Consider the following 16,972-nt stretch of genomic DNA (forward strand, 5'->3'; position numbering starts at 1 on the left):
TCACCAGGTCCACTATTTTTCACATCCACCCACTGTCACCCACCCACTGCCACCACTGCACTTTTCACCAGGTCCACTATTTTTCACATCCACCCACTGTCACCCACCCACTGCCACCATTGCACTTTTCACCAGGTCCACTATTTTTCACAACCACCCACTGTCACCCACCCACTGCCACCACTGCACTTTTCACCAGGTCCACTATTTTTCACATCCACCCACTGTCACCCACCCACTGCCACCACTGCACTTTTCACCAGGTCCACTATTTTTCACATCCACCCACTGTCACCCACCCACTGCCACCACTGCACTTTTCACCAGGTCCACTATTTTTCACAACCACCCACTGTCACCCACCCACTGCCACCACTGCACTTTTCACCAGGTCCACTATTTTTCACATCCACCCACTGTCACCACTGCACTTTTCACCAGGTCCACTATTTTTCACATCCACCCACTGTCACCCACCCACTGCCACCACTGCACTTTTCACCAGGTCCACTATTTTTCACAACCACCCACTGTCACCCACCCACTGCCACTGCACTTTTCACCAGGTCCACTATTTTTCACAACCACCCACTGTCACCCACCCACTGCCACTGCACTTTTCACCAGGTCCACTATTTTTCACAACCACCCACTGTCACCCACCCACTGCCACCACTGCACTTTTCACCAGGTCCACTATTTTTCACAACCACCCACTGTCACCCACCCACTGCCACCACTGCACTTTTCACCAGGTCCACTATTTTTCACATCCACCCACTGTCACCCACCCACTGCCACCACTGCACTTTTCACCAGGTCCACTATTTTTCACAACCACCCACTGTCACCCACCCACTGCCACCACTGCACTTTTCACCAGGTCCACTATTTTTCACATCCACCCACTGTCACCCACCCACTGCCACCACTGCACTTTTCACCAGGTCCACTATTTTTCACATCCACCCACTGTCACCCACCCACTGCCACCACTGCACTTTTCACCAGGTCCACTATTTTTCACAACCACCCACTGTCACCCACCCACTGCCACCACTGCACTTTTCACCAGGTCCACTATTTTTCACATCCACCCACTGTCACCACTGCACTTTTCACCAGGTCCACTATTTTTCACATCCACCCACTGTCACCCACCCACTGCCACCACTGCACTTTTCACCAGGTCCACTATTTTTCACAACCACCCACTGTCACCCACCCACTGCCACCACTGCACTTTTCACCAGGTCCACTATTTTTCACAACCACCCACTGTCACCCACCCACTGCCACCACTGCACTTTTCACCAGGTCCACTATTTTTCACATCCACCCACTGTCACCCACCCACTGCCACCACTGCACTTTTCACCAGGTCCACTATTTTTCACATCCACCCACTGTCACCCACCCACTGCCACCACTGCACTTTTCACCAGGTCCACTATTTTTCACATCCACCCACTGTCACCCACCCACTGCCACCACTGCACTTTTCACCAGGTCCACTATTTTTCACATCCACCCACTGTCACCCACCCACTGCCACTGCACTTTTCACCAGGTCCACTATTTTTCACATCCACCCACTGTCACCCACCCACTGCCACCACTGCACTTTTCACCAGGTCCACTATTTTTCACAACCACCCACTGTCACCCACCCACTGCCACCACTGCACTTTTCACCAGGTCCACTATTTTTCACATCCACCCACTGTCACCACTGCACTTTTCACCAGGTCCACTATTTTTCACATCCACCCACTGTCACCCACCCACTGCCACCACTGCACTTTTCACCAGGTCCACTATTTTTCACAACCACCCACTGTCACCCACCCACTGCCACCACTGCACTTTTCACCAGGTCCACTATTTTTCACAACCACCCACTGTCACCCACCCACTGCCACCACTGCACTTTTCACCAGGTCCACTATTTTTCACATCCACCCACTGTCACCCACCCACTGCCACCACTGCACTTTTCACCAGGTCCACTATTTTTCACATCCACCCACTGTCACCCACCCACTGCCACCACTGCACTTTTCACCAGGTCCACTATTTTTCACATCCACCCACTGTCACCCACCCACTGCCACCACTGCACTTTTCACCAGGTCCACTATTTTTCACATCCACCCACTGTCACCCACCCACTGCCACCACTGCACTTTTCACCAGGTCCACTATTTTTCACATCCACCCACTGTCACCCACCCACTGCCACCACTGCACTTTTCACCAGGTCCACTATTTTTCACATCCACCCACTGTCACCCACCCACTGCCACCACTGCACTTTTCACCAGGTCCACTATTTTTCACAACCACCCACTGTCACCCACCCACTGCCACTGCACTTTTCACCAGGTCCACTATTTTTCACAACCACCCACTGTCACCCACCCACTGCCACCACTGCACTTTTCACCAGGTCCACTATTTTTCACATCCACCCACTGTCACCCACCCACTGCCACCACTGCACTTTTCACCAGGTCCACTATTTTTCACATCCACCCACTGTCACCCACCCACTGCCACCACTGCACTTTTCACCAGGTCCACTATTTTTCACAACCACCCACTGTCACCCACCCACTGCCACCACTGCACTTTTCACCAGGTCCACTATTTTTCACATCCACCCACTGTCACCCACCCACTGCCACCACTGCACTTTTCACCAGGTCCACTATTTTTCACATCCACCCACTGTCACCCACCCACTGCCACCACTGCACTTTTCACCAGGTCCACTATTTTTCACAACCACCCACTGTCACCCACCCACTGCCACCACTGCACTTTTCACCAGGTCCACTATTTTTCACATCCACCCACTGTCACCCACCCACTGCCACCACTGCACTTTTCACCAGGTCCACTATTTTTCACATCCACCCACTGTCACCCACCCACTGCCACCACTGCACTTTTCACCAGGTCCACTATTTTTCACAACCACCCACTGTCACCCACCCACTGCCACCACTGCACTTTTCACCAGGTCCACTATTTTTCACAACCACCCACTGTCACCCACCCACTGCCACCACTGCACTTTTCACCAGGTCCACTATTTTTCACAACCACCCACTGTCACCCACCCACTGCCACCACTGCACTTTTCACCAGGTCCACTATTTTTCACATCCACCCACTGTCACCCACCCACTGCCACCACTGCACTTTTCACCAGGTCCACTATTTTTCACATCCACCCACTGTCACCCACCCACTGCCACTGCACTTTTCACCAGGTCCACTATTTTTCACATCCACCCACTGTCACCCACCCACTGCCACCACTGCACTTTTCACCAGGTCCACTATTTTTCACATCCACCCACTGTCACCCACCCACTGCCACCACTGCACTTTTCACCAGGTCCACTATTTTTCACATCCACCCACTGTCACCCACCCACTGCCACCACTGCACTTTTCACCAGGTCCACTATTTTTCACATCCACCCACTGTCACCCACCCACTGCCACTGCACTTTTCACCAGGTCCACTATTTTTCACAACCACCCACTGTCACCCACCCACTGCCACCACTGCACTTTTCACCAGGTCCACTATTTTTCACATCCACCCACTGTCACCCACCCACTGCCACCACTGCACTTTTCACCAGGTCCACTATTTTTCACATCCACCCACTGTCACCCACCCACTGCCACCATTGCACTTTTCACCAGGTCCACTATTTTTCACAACCACCCACTGTCACCCACCCACTGCCACCACTGCACTTTTCACCAGGTCCACTATTTTTCACATCCACCCACTGTCACCCACCCACTGCCACCACTGCACTTTTCACCAGGTCCACTATTTTTCACATCCACCCACTGTCACCCACCCACTGCCACCACTGCACTTTTCACCAGGTCCACTATTTTTCACATCCACCCACTGTCACCCACCCACTGCCACCACTGCACTTTTCACCAGGTCCACTATTTTTCACATCCACCCACTGTCACCCACCCACTGCCACTGCACTTTTCACCAGGTCCACTATTTTTCACATCCACCCACTGTCACCCACCCACTGCCACCACTGCACTTTTCACCAGGTCCACTATTTTTCACATCCACCCACTGTCACCCACCCACTGCCACCACTGCACTTTTCACCAGGTCCACTATTTTTCACATCCACCCACTGTCACCCACCCACTGCCACCACTGCACTTTTCACCAGGTCCACTATTTTTCACATCCACCCACTGTCACCCACCCACTGCCACCACTGCACTTTTCACCAGGTCCACTATTTTTCACATCCACCCACTGTCACCCACCCACTGCCACCATTGCACTTTTCACCAGGTCCACTATTTTTCACAACCACCCACTGTCACCCACCCACTGCCACCACTGCACTTTTCACCAGGTCCACTATTTTTCACATCCACCCACTGTCACCCACCCACTGCCACCACTGCACTTTTCACCAGGTCCACTATTTTTCACATCCACCCACTGTCACCCACCCACTGCCACCACTGCACTTTTCACCAGGTCCACTATTTTTCACATCCACCCACTGTCACCCACCCACTGCCACTGCACTTTTCACCAGGTCCACTATTTTTCACAACCACCCACTGTCACCCACCCACTGCCACCACTGCACTTTTCACCAGGTCCACTATTTTTCACATCCACCCACTGTCACCCACCCACTGCCACCACTGCACTTTTCACCAGGTCCACTATTTTTCACATCCACCCACTGTCACCCACCCACTGCCACCATTGCACTTTTCACCAGGTCCACTATTTTTCACAACCACCCACTGTCACCCACCCACTGCCACCACTGCACTTTTCACCAGGTCCACTATTTTTCACATCCACCCACTGTCACCCACCCACTGCCACCACTGCACTTTTCACCAGGTCCACTATTTTTCACATCCACCCACTGTCACCCACCCACTGCCACCACTGCACTTTTCACCAGGTCCACTATTTTTCACAACCACCCACTGTCACCCACCCACTGCCACCACTGCACTTTTCACCAGGTCCACTATTTTTCACATCCACCCACTGTCACCACTGCACTTTTCACCAGGTCCACTATTTTTCACATCCACCCACTGTCACCCACCCACTGCCACCACTGCACTTTTCACCAGGTCCACTATTTTTCACATCCACCCACTGTCACCCACCCACTGCCACCACTGCACTTTTCACCAGGTCCACTATTTTTCACATCCACCCACTGTCACCCACCCACTGCCACCACTGCACTTTTCACCAGGTCCACTATTTTTCACATCCACCCACTGTCACCCACCCACTGCCACCACTGCACTTTTCACCAGGTCCACTATTTTTCACATCCACCCACTGTCACCCACCCACTGCCACCATTGCACTTTTCACCAGGTCCACTATTTTTCACAACCACCCACTGTCACCCACCCACTGCCACCACTGCACTTTTCACCAGGTCCACTATTTTTCACATCCACCCACTGTCACCCACCCACTGCCACCACTGCACTTTTCACCAGGTCCACTATTTTTCACATCCACCCACTGTCACCCACCCACTGCCACCACTGCACTTTTCACCAGGTCCACTATTTTTCACATCCACCCACTGTCACCCACCCACTGCCACCACTGCACTTTTCACCAGGTCCACTATTTTTCACAACCACCCACTGTCACCCACCCACTGCCACCACTGCACTTTTCACCAGGTCCACTATTTTTCACATCCACCCACTGTCACCCACCCACTGCCACCACTGCACTTTTCACCAGGTCCACTATTTTTCACATCCACCCACTGTCACCCACCCACTGCCACCACTGCACTTTTCACCAGGTCCACTATTTTTCACATCCACCCACTGTCACCACTGCACTTTTCACCAGGTCCACTATTTTTCACATCCACCCACTGTCACCCACCCACTGCCACCACTGCACTTTTCACCAGGTCCACTATTTTTCACAACCACCCACTGTCACCCACCCACTGCCACTGCACTTTTCACCAGGTCCACTATTTTTCACAACCACCCACTGTCACCCACCCACTGCCACTGCACTTTTCACCAGGTCCACTATTTTTCACAACCACCCACTGTCACCCACCCACTGCCACCACTGCACTTTTCACCAGGTCCACTATTTTTCACAACCACCCACTGTCACCCACCCACTGCCACCACTGCACTTTTCACCAGGTCCACTATTTTTCACATCCACCCACTGTCACCCACCCACTGCCACCACTGCACTTTTCACCAGGTCCACTATTTTTCACAACCACCCACTGTCACCCACCCACTGCCACCACTGCACTTTTCACCAGGTCCACTATTTTTCACATCCACCCACTGTCACCCACCCACTGCCACCACTGCACTTTTCACCAGGTCCACTATTTTTCACATCCACCCACTGTCACCCACCCACTGCCACCACTGCACTTTTCACCAGGTCCACTATTTTTCACAACCACCCACTGTCACCCACCCACTGCCACCACTGCACTTTTCACCAGGTCCACTATTTTTCACATCCACCCACTGTCACCACTGCACTTTTCACCAGGTCCACTATTTTTCACATCCACCCACTGTCACCCACCCACTGCCACCACTGCACTTTTCACCAGGTCCACTATTTTTCACAACCACCCACTGTCACCCACCCACTGCCACCACTGCACTTTTCACCAGGTCCACTATTTTTCACAACCACCCACTGTCACCCACCCACTGCCACCACTGCACTTTTCACCAGGTCCACTATTTTTCACATCCACCCACTGTCACCCACCCACTGCCACCACTGCACTTTTCACCAGGTCCACTATTTTTCACATCCACCCACTGTCACCCACCCACTGCCACCACTGCACTTTTCACCAGGTCCACTATTTTTCACATCCACCCACTGTCACCCACCCACTGCCACCACTGCACTTTTCACCAGGTCCACTATTTTTCACATCCACCCACTGTCACCCACCCACTGCCACCACTGCACTTTTCACCAGGTCCACTATTTTTCACATCCACCCACTGTCACCCACCCACTGCCACCACTGCACTTTTCACCAGGTCCACTATTTTTCACATCCACCCACTGTCACCCACCCACTGCCACCACTGCACTTTTCACCAGGTCCACTATTTTTCACAACCACCCACTGTCACCCACCCACTGCCACTGCACTTTTCACCAGGTCCACTATTTTTCACAACCACCCACTGTCACCCACCCACTGCCACCACTGCACTTTTCACCAGGTCCACTATTTTTCACATCCACCCACTGTCACCCACCCACTGCCACCACTGCACTTTTCACCAGGTCCACTATTTTTCACATCCACCCACTGTCACCCACCCACTGCCACCACTGCACTTTTCACCAGGTCCACTATTTTTCACATCCACCCACTGTCACCCACCCACTGCCACCACTGCACTTTTCACCAGGTCCACTATTTTTCACAACCACCCACTGTCACCCACCCACTGCCACCACTGCACTTTTCACCAGGTCCACTATTTTTCACATCCACCCACTGTCACCCACCCACTGCCACCACTGCACTTTTCACCAGGTCCACTATTTTTCACATCCACCCACTGTCACCCACCCACTGCCACCACTGCACTTTTCACCAGGTCCACTATTTTTCACAACCACCCACTGTCACCCACCCACTGCCACCACTGCACTTTTCACCAGGTCCACTATTTTTCACAACCACCCACTGTCACCCACCCACTGCCACCACTGCACTTTTCACCAGGTCCACTATTTTTCACATCCACCCACTGTCACCCACCCACTGCCACCACTGCACTTTTCACCAGGTCCACTATTTTTCACATCCACCCACTGTCACCCACCCACTGCCACCACTGCACTTTTCACCAGGTCCACTATTTTTCACAACCACCCACTGTCACCCACCCACTGCCACCACTGCACTTTTCACCAGGTCCACTATTTTTCACATCCACCCACTGTCACCCACCCACTGCCACCACTGCACTTTTCACCAGGTCCACTATTTTTCACATCCACCCACTGTCACCCACCCACTGCCACCACTGCACTTTTCACCAGGTCCACTATTTTTCACAACCACCCACTGTCACCCACCCACTGCCACCACTGCACTTTTCACCAGGTCCACTATTTTTCACATCCACCCACTGTCACCCACCCACTGCCACCATTGCACTTTTCACCAGGTCCACTATTTTTCACAACCACCCACTGTCACCCACCCACTGCCACCACTGCACTTTTCACCAGGTCCACTATTTTTCACATCCACCCACTGTCACCCACCCACTGCCACCACTGCACTTTTCACCAGGTCCACTATTTTTCACATCCACCCACTGTCACCCACCCACTGCCACCACTGCACTTTTCACCAGGTCCACTATTTTTCACATCCACCCACTGTCACCCACCCACTGCCACTGCACTTTTCACCAGGTCCACTATTTTTCACAACCACCCACTGTCACCCACCCACTGCCACCATTGCACTTTTCACCAGGTCCACTATTTTTCACAACCACCCACTGTCACCCACCCACTGCCACCACTGCACTTTTCACCAGGTCCACTATTTTTCACATCCACCCACTGTCACCCACCCACTGCCACCACTGCACTTTTCACCAGGTCCACTATTTTTCACATCCACCCACTGTCACCCACCCACTGCCACCACTGCACTTTTCACCAGGTCCACTATTTTTCACATCCACCCACTGTCACCACTGCACTTTTCACCAGGTCCACTATTTTTCACATCCACCCACTGTCACCCACCCACTGCCACCACTGCACTTTTCACCAGGTCCACTATTTTTCACATCCACCCACTGTCACCCACCCACTGCCACCATTGCACTTTTCACCAGGTCCACTATTTTTCACAACCACCCACTGTCACCCACCCACTGCCACCACTGCACTTTTCACCAGGTCCACTATTTTTCACATCCACCCACTGTCACCCACCCACTGCCACCACTGCACTTTTCACCAGGTCCACTATTTTTCACATCCACCCACTGTCACCCACCCACTGCCACCACTGCACTTTTCACCAGGTCCACTATTTTTCACAACCACCCACTGTCACCCACCCACTGCCACCACTGCACTTTTCACCAGGTCCACTATTTTTCACATCCACCCACTGTCACCACTGCACTTTTCACCAGGTCCACTATTTTTCACATCCACCCACTGTCACCCACCCACTGCCACCACTGCACTTTTCACCAGGTCCACTATTTTTCACAACCACCCACTGTCACCCACCCACTGCCACTGCACTTTTCACCAGGTCCACTATTTTTCACAACCACCCACTGTCACCCACCCACTGCCACTGCACTTTTCACCAGGTCCACTATTTTTCACAACCACCCACTGTCACCCACCCACTGCCACCACTGCACTTTTCACCAGGTCCACTATTTTTCACAACCACCCACTGTCACCCACCCACTGCCACCACTGCACTTTTCACCAGGTCCACTATTTTTCACATCCACCCACTGTCACCCACCCACTGCCACCACTGCACTTTTCACCAGGTCCACTATTTTTCACAACCACCCACTGTCACCCACCCACTGCCACCACTGCACTTTTCACCAGGTCCACTATTTTTCACATCCACCCACTGTCACCCACCCACTGCCACCACTGCACTTTTCACCAGGTCCACTATTTTTCACATCCACCCACTGTCACCCACCCACTGCCACCACTGCACTTTTCACCAGGTCCACTATTTTTCACAACCACCCACTGTCACCCACCCACTGCCACCACTGCACTTTTCACCAGGTCCACTATTTTTCACATCCACCCACTGTCACCACTGCACTTTTCACCAGGTCCACTATTTTTCACATCCACCCACTGTCACCCACCCACTGCCACCACTGCACTTTTCACCAGGTCCACTATTTTTCACAACCACCCACTGTCACCCACCCACTGCCACCACTGCACTTTTCACCAGGTCCACTATTTTTCACAACCACCCACTGTCACCCACCCACTGCCACCACTGCACTTTTCACCAGGTCCACTATTTTTCACATCCACCCACTGTCACCCACCCACTGCCACCACTGCACTTTTCACCAGGTCCACTATTTTTCACATCCACCCACTGTCACCCACCCACTGCCACCACTGCACTTTTCACCAGGTCCACTATTTTTCACATCCACCCACTGTCACCCACCCACTGCCACCACTGCACTTTTCACCAGGTCCACTATTTTTCACATCCACCCACTGTCACCCACCCACTGCCACCACTGCACTTTTCACCAGGTCCACTATTTTTCACATCCACCCACTGTCACCCACCCACTGCCACCACTGCACTTTTCACCAGGTCCACTATTTTTCACATCCACCCACTGTCACCCACCCACTGCCACCACTGCACTTTTCACCAGGTCCACTATTTTTCACAACCACCCACTGTCACCCACCCACTGCCACTGCACTTTTCACCAGGTCCACTATTTTTCACAACCACCCACTGTCACCCACCCACTGCCACCACTGCACTTTTCACCAGGTCCACTATTTTTCACATCCACCCACTGTCACCCACCCACTGCCACCACTGCACTTTTCACCAGGTCCACTATTTTTCACATCCACCCACTGTCACCCACCCACTGCCACCACTGCACTTTTCACCAGGTCCACTATTTTTCACATCCACCCACTGTCACCCACCCACTGCCACCACTGCACTTTTCACCAGGTCCACTATTTTTCACAACCACCCACTGTCACCCACCCACTGCCACCACTGCACTTTTCACCAGGTCCACTATTTTTCACATCCACCCACTGTCACCCACCCACTGCCACCACTGCACTTTTCACCAGGTCCACTATTTTTCACATCCACCCACTGTCACCCACCCACTGCCACCACTGCACTTTTCACCAGGTCCACTATTTTTCACAACCACCCACTGTCACCCACCCACTGCCACCACTGCACTTTTCACCAGGTCCACTATTTTTCACAACCACCCACTGTCACCCACCCACTGCCACCACTGCACTTTTCACCAGGTCCACTATTTTTCACATCCACCCACTGTCACCCACCCACTGCCACCACTGCACTTTTCACCAGGTCCACTATTTTTCACATCCACCCACTGTCACCCACCCACTGCCACCACTGCACTTTTCACCAGGTCCACTATTTTTCACAACCACCCACTGTCACCCACCCACTGCCACCACTGCACTTTTCACCAGGTCCACTATTTTTCACATCCACCCACTGTCACCCACCCACTGCCACCACTGCACTTTTCACCAGGTCCACTATTTTTCACATCCACCCACTGTCACCCACCCACTGCCACCACTGCACTTTTCACCAGGTCCACTATTTTTCACAACCACCCACTGTCACCCACCCACTGCCACCACTGCACTTTTCACCAGGTCCACTATTTTTCACATCCACCCACTGTCACCCACCCACTGCCACCATTGCACTTTTCACCAGGTCCACTATTTTTCACAACCACCCACTGTCACCCACCCACTGCCACCACTGCACTTTTCACCAGGTCCACTATTTTTCACATCCACCCACTGTCACCCACCCACTGCCACCACTGCACTTTTCACCAGGTCCACTATTTTTCACATCCACCCACTGTCACCCACCCACTGCCACCACTGCACTTTTCACCAGGTCCACTATTTTTCACATCCACCCACTGTCACCCACCCACTGCCACTGCACTTTTCACCAGGTCCACTATTTTTCACAACCACCCACTGTCACCCACCCACTGCCACCATTGCACTTTTCACCAGGTCCACTATTTTTCACAACCACCCACTGTCACCCACCCACTGCCACCACTGCACTTTTCACCAGGTCCACTATTTTTCACATCCACCCACTGTCACCCACCCACTGCCACTGCACTTTTCACCAGGTCCACTATTTTTCACAACCACCCACTGTCACCCACCCACTGCCACCACTGCACTTTTCACCAGGTCCACTATTTTTCACATCCACCCACTGTCACCCACCCACTGCCACCACTGCACTTTTCACCAGGTCCACTATTTTTCACATCCACCCACTGTCACCCACCCACTGCCACCACTGCACTTTTCACCAGGTCCACTATTTTTCACAACCACCCACTGTCACCCACCCACTGCCACCACTGCACTTTTCACCAGGTCCACTATTTTTCACATCCACCCACTGTCACCCACCCACTGCCACCACTGCACTTTTCACCAGGTCCACTATTTTTCACATCCACCCACTGTCACCCACCCACTGCCACCATTGCACTTTTCACCAGGTCCACTATTTTTCACAACCACCCACTGTCACCCACCCACTGCCACCACTGCACTTTTCACCAGGTCCACTATTTTTCACATCCACCCACTGTCACCCACCCACTGCCACCACTGCACTTTTCACCAGGTCCACTATTTTTCACATCCACCCACTGTCACCCACCCACTGCCACCACTGCACTTTTCACCAGGTCCACTATTTTTCACATCCACCCACTGTCACCCACCCACTGCCACCACTGCACTTTTCACCAGGTCCACTATTTTTCACATCCACCCACTGTCACCCACCCACTGCCACTGCACTTTTCACCAGGTCCACTATTTTTCACATCCACCCACTGTCACCCACCCACTGCCACCACTGCACTTTTCACCAGGTCCACTATTTTTCACATCCACCCACTGTCACCCACCCACTGCCACCACTGCACTTTTCACCAGGTCCACTATTTTTCACATCCACCCACTGTCACCCACCCACTGCCACCACTGCACTTTTCACCAGGTCCACTATTTTTCACATCCACCCACTGTCACCCACCCACTGCCACCACTGCACTTTTCACCAGGTCCACTATTTTTCACATCCACCCACTGTCACCCACCCACTGCCACCATTGCACTTTTCACCAGGTCCACTATTTTTCACAACCACCCACTGTCACCCACCCACTGCCACCACTGCACTTTTCACCAGGTCCACTATTTTTCACATCCACCCACTGTCACCCACCCACTGCCACCACTGCACTTTTCACCAGGTCCACTATTTTTCACATCCACCCACTGTCACCCACCCACTGCCACCACTGCACTTTTCACCAGGTCCACTATTTTTCACATCCACCCACTGTCACCCACCCACTGCCACTGCACTTTTCACCAGGTCCACTATTTTTCACAACCACCCACTGTCACCCACCCACTGCCACCACTGCACTTTTCACCAGGTCCACTATTTTTCACATCCACCCACTGTCACCCACCCACTGCCACCACTGCACTTTTCACCAGGTCCACTATTTTTCACATCCACCCACTGTCACCCACCCACTGCCACCATTGCACTTTTCACCAGGTCCACTATTTTTCACAACCACCCACTGTCACCCACCCACTGCCACCACTGCACTTTTCACCAGGTCCACTATTTTTCACATCCACCCACTGTCACCCACCCACTGCCACCACTGCACTTTTCACCAGGTCCACTATTTTTCACATCCACCCACTGTCACCCACCCACTGCCACCACTGCACTTTTCACCAGGTCCACTATTTTTCACAACCACCCACTGTCACCCACCCACTGCCACCACTGCACTTTTCACCAGGTCCACTATTTTTCACATCCACCCACTGTCACCACTGCACTTTTCACCAGGTCCACTATTTTTCACATCCACCCACTGTCACCCACCCACTGCCACCACTGCACTTTTCACCAGGTCCACTATTTTTCACATCCACCCACTGTCACCCACCCACTGCCACCACTGCACTTTTCACCAGGTCCACTATTTTTCACATCCACCCACTGTCACCCACCCACTGCCACCACTGCACTTTTCACCAGGTCCACTATTTTTCACATCCACCCACTGTCACCCACCCACTGCCACCACTGCACTTTTCACCAGGTCCACTATTTTTCACATCCACCCACTGTCACCCACCCACTGCCACCATTGCACTTTTCACCAGGTCCACTATTTTTCACAACCACCCACTGTCACCCACCCACTGCCACCACTGCACTTTTCACCAGGTCCACTATTTTTCACATCCACCCACTGTCACCCACCCACTGCCACCACTGCACTTTTCACCAGGTCCACTATTTTTCACATCCACCCACTGTCACCCACCCACTGCCACCACTGCACTTTTCACCAGGTCCACTATTTTTCACATCCACCCACTGTCACCCACCCACTGCCACCACTGCACTTTTCACCAGGTCCACTATTTTTCACAACCACCCACTGTCACCCACCCACTGCCACCACTGCACTTTTCACCAGGTCCACTATTTTTCACATCCACCCACTGTCACCCACCCACTGCCACCACTGCACTTTTCACCAGGTCCACTATTTTTCACATCCACCCACTGTCACCCACCCACTGCCACCATTGCACTTTTCACCAGGTCCACTATTTTTCACAACCACCCACTGTCACCCACCCACTGCCACCACTGCACTTTTCACCAGGTCCACTATTTTTCACATCCACCCACTGTCACCCACCCACTGCCACCACTGCACTTTTCACCAGGTCCACTATTTTTCACATCCACCCACTGTCACCCACCCACTGCCACCACTGCACTTTTCACCAGGTCCACTATTTTTCACAACCACCCACTGTCACCCACCCACTGCCACCACTGCACTTTTCACCAGGTCCACTATTTTTCACATCCACCCACTGTCACCACTGCACTTTTCACCAGGTCCACTATTTTTCACATCCACCCACTGTCACCCACCCACTGCCACCACTGCACTTTTCACCAGGTCCACTATTTTTCACAACCACCCACTGTCACCCACCCACTGCCACTGCACTTTTCACCAGGTCCACTATTTTTCACAACCACCCACTGTCACCCACCCACTGCCACTGCACTTTTCACCAGGTCCACTATTTTTCACAACCACCCACTGTCACCCACCCACTGCCACCACTGCACTTTTCACCAGGTCCACTATTTTTCACAACCACCCACTGTCACCCACCCACTGCCACCACTGCACTTTTCACCAGGTCCACTATTTTTCACATCCACCCACTGTCACCCACCCACTGCCACCACTGCACTTTTCACCAGGTCCACTATTTTTCACAACCACCCACTGTCACCCACCCACTGCCACCACTGCACTTTTCACCAGGTCCACTATTTTTCACATCCACCCACTGTCACCCACCCACTGCCACCACTGCACTTTTCACCAGGTCCACTATTTTTCACATCCACCCACTGTCACCCACCCACTGCCACCACTGCACTTTTCACCAGGTCCACTATTTTTCACAACCACCCACTGTCACCCACCCACTGCCACCACTGCACTTTTCACCAGGTCCACTATTTTTCACATCCACCCACTGTCACCACTGCACTTTTCACCAGGTCCACTATTTTTCACATCCACCCACTGTCACCCACCCACTGCCACCACTGCACTTTTCACCAGGTCCACTATTTTTCACAACCACCCACTGTCACCCACCCACTGCCACCACTGCACTTTTCACCAGGTCCACTATTTTTCACAACCACCCACTGTCACCCACCCACTGCCACCACTGCACTTTTCACCAGGTCCACTATTTTTCACATCCACCCACTGTCACCCACCCACTGCCACCACTGCACTTTTCACCAGGTCCACTATTTTTCACATCCACCCACTGTCACCCACCCACTGCCACCACTGCACTTTTCACCAGGTCCACTATTTTTCACATCCACCCACTGTCACCCACCCACTGCCACCACTGCACTTTTCACCAGGTCCACTATTTTTCACATCCACCCACTGTCACCCACCCACTGCCACTGCACTTTTCACCAGGTCCACTATTTTTCACATCCACCCACTGTCACCCACCCACTGCCACCACTGCACTTTTCACCAGGTCCACTATTTTTCACAACCACCCACTGTCACCCACCCACTGCCACCACTGCACTTTTCACCAGGTCCACTATTTTTCACATCCACCCACTGTCACCACTGCACTTTTCACCAGGTCCACTATTTTTCACATCCACCCACTGTCACCCACCCACTGCCACCACTGCACTTTTCACCAGGTCCACTATTTTTCACAACCACCCACTGTCACCCACCCACTGCCACCACTGCACTTTTCACCAGGTCCACTATTTTTCACAACCACCCACTGTCACCCACCCACTGCCACCACTGCACTTTTCACCAGGTCCACTATTTTTCACATCCACCCACTGTCACCCACCCACTGCCACCACTGCACTTTTCACCAGGTCCACTATTTTTCACATCCACCCACTGTCACCCACCCACTGCCACCACTGCACTTTTCACCAGGTCCACTATTTTTCACATCCACCCACTGTCACCCACCCACTGCCACCACTGCACTTTTCACCAGGTCCACTATTTTTCACATCCACCCACTGTCACCCACCCACTGCCACCACTGCACTTTTCACCAGGTCCACTATTTTTCACATCCACCCACTGTCACCCACCCACTGCCACCACTGCACTTTTCACCAGGTCCACTATTTTTCACATCCACCCACTGTCACCCACCCACTGCCACCACTGCACTTTTCACCAGGTCCACTATTTTTCACAACCACCCACTGTCACCCACCCACTGCCACTGCACTTTTCACCAGGTCCACTATTTTTCACAACCACCCACTGTCACCCACCCACTGCCACCACTGCACTTTTCACCAGGTCCACTATTTTTCACATCCACCCACTGTCACCCACCCACTGCCACCACTGCACTTTTCACCAG

Source organism: Anastrepha obliqua, chromosome 4 (genome assembly GCF_027943255.1).
Source record: "Anastrepha obliqua isolate idAnaObli1 chromosome 4, idAnaObli1_1.0, whole genome shotgun sequence".
Taxonomy (NCBI): Eukaryota; Metazoa; Arthropoda; class Insecta; order Diptera; family Tephritidae; genus Anastrepha; species Anastrepha obliqua.